The sequence below is a fragment of the Pseudophryne corroboree genome, chromosome 10, assembly GCF_028390025.1.
Source record: "Pseudophryne corroboree isolate aPseCor3 chromosome 10, aPseCor3.hap2, whole genome shotgun sequence".
In the NCBI taxonomy this organism is placed as follows: Eukaryota; Metazoa; Chordata; class Amphibia; order Anura; family Myobatrachidae; genus Pseudophryne; species Pseudophryne corroboree.
In genome coordinates, this window is record NC_086453.1 from 362,969,398 (window position 1) to 362,974,480 (window position 5,083).

Consider the following 5,083-nt stretch of genomic DNA (forward strand, 5'->3'; position numbering starts at 1 on the left):
TGTCCGTAATCGTTGTCAGGTCCTTCAGTCCGGACCAGATGTCAGCATCAGCAGTCGCTCCAGACTGCCCTGTATCACTGCCAGCGGGTGGGCTCGGAATTCTGAGCCTTTTCCTCGCACCCCCAGTTGCGGGAGAATGTGAAGGAGGAGATGTTGACAGGTCGCGTTCCGCTTGACTTGACAATTTTCTCACCAGCAGGTCTTTCAACCCCAGCAGACTTGTGTCTGCCGGAAAGAGAGATCCAAGGTAGGCTTTAAATCTAGGATCGAGCACGGTGGCCAAAATGTAGTGCTCTGATTTCAACAGATTGACCACCCGTCAATCCTTGTTAAGCGAATTAAGGGCTCCATCCACAAGTCCCACATGCCTAGCGGAATCGCTCCGTGTTAGCTCCTCCTTCAATGTCTCCAGCTTCTTCTGCAAAAGCCTGATGAGGGGAATGACCTGACTCAGGCTGGCAGTGTCTGAACTGACTTCACGTGTGGCAAGTTCAAAGGGCATAAGAACCTTGCACAACGTTGAAATCATTCTCCACTGCGCTTGAGACAGGTGCATTCCACCTCCTATATCGTGCTCAATTGTATAGGCTTGAATGGCCTTTTGCTGCTCCTCCAACCTCTGAAGCATATAGAGGGTTGAATTCCACCTCGTTACCACTTCTTGCTTCAGATGATGGCAGGGCAGGTTCAGTAGTTTTTGGTGGTGCTCCAGTCTTCTGTACGTGGTGCCTGTACGCCGAAAGTGTCCCGCAATTCTTCTGGCCACCGACAGCATCTCTTGCACGCCCCTGTCGTTTTTTTAAAAATTCTGCACCACCAAATTCAAGGTATGTGCAAAACATGGGACGTGCTGGAATTTGCCCATATTTAATGCACACACAATATTGCTGGCGTTGTCCGATGCCACAAATCCACAGGAGAGTCCAATTGGGGTAAGCCATTCCGCGATGATCTTCCTCAGTTGCCGTAAGAGGTTTTCAGCTGTGTGCGTATTCTGGAAAGCGGTGATACAAAGCGTAGCCTGCCTAGGAAAGAGTTGGCGTTTGCGAGATGCTGCTACTGGTGCCGCCGCTGCTGTTCTTGCGGCGGGAGTCCATACATCTACCCAGTGGGCTGTCACAGTCATATAGTCCTGACCCTGCCCTGCTCCACTTGTCCACATGTCCGTGGTTAAGTGGACATTGGGTACAACTGCATTTTTTAGGACACTGGTGAGTCTTTTTCTGACGTCCGTGTACATTCTCGGTATCGCCTGCCTAGAGAAGTGGAACCTAGATGGTATTTGGTAACGGGGGCACACTGCCTCAATAAATTGTCTAGTTCCCTGTGAACTAACGGCGGATACCGGACGCACGTCTAACACCAACATAGTTGTCAAGGCCTCAGTTATCCGCTTTGCAGCAGGATGACTGCTGTGATATTTCATCTTCCTCGCAAAGGACTGTTGAACAGTCAATTGCTTACTGGAAGTAGTACAAGTGGGCTTACGACTTCCCCTCTGGGATGACCATCGACTCGCAGCAGCAACAACAGCAGCGCCAGCAGCAGTAGGCGTTACACGCAAGGATGCATCGGAGGAATCCCAGGCAGGAGAGGAATCATCAGAATTGCCAGTGACATGGCCTGCAGGACTATTGGCATTCCTGGGGAAGGAGGAAATTGACACTGAGGGAGTTGGTGGGGTGGTTTGCGTGAGCTTGGTTACAAGAGGAAGGGATTTACTGGTCAGTGGACTGCTTCCGCTGTCGCCCAAAGTTTTTGAACTTGTCACTGACTTATTATGAATGCGCTGCAGGTGACGTATAAGGGAGGATGTTCCGAGGTGGTTAACGTCCTTACCCCTACTTATTACAGCTTGACAAAGGCAACACACGGCTTGACACCTGTTGTCCGCATTTCTGTTGAAATACTTCCACACCGAAGAGCTGATTTTTTTGGTATTTTCACCAGGCATGTCAGTGGCCATATTCCTCCCACGGACAACAGGTGTCTCCCCGGGTGCCTGACTTAAACAAACCACCTCACCATCAGAATCCTCCTGGTCAATTTCCTCCCCAGCGCCAGCAACACCCATATCCTCCTCATCCTGGTGTACTTCAACACTGACATCTTCAATCTGACTATCAGGAAGTGGACTGCGGGTGCTCCTTCCAGCACTTGCAGGGGGCGTGCAAATGGTGGAAGGCGCATGCTCTTCACGTCCAGTGTTGGGAAGGTCAGGCATCGCAACCGACACAATTGGACTCTCCTTGTGGATTTGGGATTTCGAAGAACGCACAGTTCTTTGCGGTGCTACTGCTTTTGCCAGCTTGAGTCTTTTCATTTTTCTAGCGAGAGGCTGAGTGCTTCCATCCTCATGTGAAGCTGAACCACTAGCCATGAACATAGGCCAGGGCCTCAGCCGTTCCTTGCCACTCCGTGTGGTAAATGGCATATTGGCAAGTTTACGCTTCTCCTCCGACAATTTTATTTTAGGTTTTGGAGTCCTTTTTTTACTGATATTTGGTGTTTTGGATTTTACATGCTCTGTACTATGACATTGGGCATCGGCCTTGGCAGACGACATTGCTGGCATTTCATCGTCTCGGCCATGACTAGTGGGAGCAGCTTCAGCACGAGGTGGAAGTGGATCTTGATCTTTCCCTAATTTTGGAACCTCAACATTTTTGTTCTCCATATTTTAATAGGCACAACTAAAAGGCACCTCAGGTAAACAATGGAGATGGATGGATACTAGTATACAATTATGGATGGACTGCCGAGTGCCGACACAGAGGTAGCTACAGCCGTGGACTACCGTACTGTGTCTGCTGCTAATATAGACTGGTTGATAATGAGATGTAGTATGTATAAAGAAGAAAGGAAAAAAAAACCACGGGTAGGTGGTATACAATTATGGATGGACTGCCGAGTGCCGACACAGAGGTTGCTACAGCCGTGGACTACCGTACTGTGTCTGCTGCTAATATAGACTGGATGATAATGAGATGTAGTATGTATAAAGAAGAAAGAAAAAAAAACCACGGGTAGGTGGTATACAATTATGGATGGACTGCCGAGTGCCGACACAGAGGTAGCTACAGCCGTGGACTACCGTACTGTGTCTGCTGCTAATATAGACTGGATGATAATGAGATGTAGTATGTATAAAGAAGAAAGAAAAAAAAACCACGGGTAGGTGGTATACAATTATGGATGGACTGCCGAGTGCCGACACAGAGGTAGCTACAGCCGTGGACTATCGTACTGTGTCTGCTGCTAATATAGACTGGATGATAATGAGATGTAGTATGTATAAAGAAGAAAGAAAAAAAACCACGGGTAGGTGGTATACAATTATGGATGGACTGCCGAGTGCCGACACAGAGGTAGCTACAGCCGTGGACTACCGTACTGTGTCTGCTGCTAATATAGACTGGATGATAATGAGATGTAGTATGTATAAAGAAGAAAGAAAAAAAAACCACGGGTATGTGGTATACAATTATGGATGGACTGCCGAGTGCCGACACAGAGGTAGCTACAGCCGTGGACTACCGTACTGTGTCTGCTGCTAATATAGACTGGATGATAATGAGATGTAGTATGTATAAAGAAGAAAGAAAAAAAAAACCACGGGTAGGTGGTATACAATTATGGATGGACTGCTGAGTGCCGACACAGAGGTAGCTACAGCCGTGGACTACCGTACTGTGTCTGCTGCTAATATAGACTGGTTGATAATGAGATGTAGTATGTATAAAGAAGAAAGAAAAAGAAAAACACGGGTAGGTGGTATACAATTATGGATGGACTGCTGAGTGCCGACACAGAGGTAGCTACAGCCGTGGACTACCGTACTGTGTCTGCTGCTAATATAGACTGGTTGATAATGAGATGTAGTATGTATAAAGAAGAAAGAAAAAGAAAAACCACGGGTAGGTGGTATACAATTATGGATGGACTGCCGAGTGCCGACACAGAGGTAGCTACAGCCGTGAACTACCGTACTGTGTCTGCTGCTAGTATAGACTGGATGATAAATAATGATATAAAAAATATATATATATCACTACTGCAGCCGGACAGGTATATATTATATAATGACGGACCTGCTGGACACTGTCTGTCAGCAGAATGAGTTTTTTATAGAATAAAAAAACACCACACAAGTCACACGACGAGTGTTTAACTTTTTCAGGCAGACAATCACAATATACTGGTGGTCAGTGTGGTCAGGTCACTGGTCAGTCACACTGGCAGTGGCACTCTGGCAGCAAAAGTGTGCACTGTTTAATATGTACTCCTGGCTCCTGCTATAACCTATAACTGCTCCCCAGTCTCCCCCACAATTAAGCTGTGTGAGCACAGTCAGATATTATACATAGATGATGCAGCACACTGGGCTGAGCACAGATATGGTATGTGACTGAGTCACTGTGTATCGTTTTTTTCAGGCAGAGAACGGATTATATTAAATAATAATAAAACTGCACTGGTGGTCTCACTGGTCAGTCACTAGTATAACTAACTAACTACTATCAGCAAAATTCTGCACTCTCTGAGTACTCCTCCTAAGCTCCAGTAAATGAAGTGTCTCACTCTCACTCTCCTATCTATTTCTAAACGGAGAGGACGCCAGCCACGTCCTCTCCCTATCAATCTCAATGCACGTGTGAAAATGGCGGCGACGCGCGGCTCCTTATATAGAATCCGAGTCTCGCGAGAATCCGACAGCGTGATGATGACGTTCGGGCGCGCTCGGGTTAACCGAGCAAGGCGGGAAGATCCGAGTCGCTCAAACCCGTGTAAAAAAACATGAAGTTCGGGCGGGTTCGGATTCAGAGGAACCGAACCCGCTCATCTCTAGTGGAAACCTGCAAGCACACCTGGACCAAGCATCGCCCACTTATTCAAACCAACCTATGACCCCTCATGTACTGTAAATGACCTGCCCCTTGACCTATGGAAGAAGAGCTTACATTTCCTTTTGTATTGTATTTTGGACCCATTGTATAAAAGAGAGGCTCCCTGACCAGGCATCAGTCTATTCTCTGGAGGTCATCTTGCTAAGACTGACTGAAACCTGGATCCGGGAGCGCTG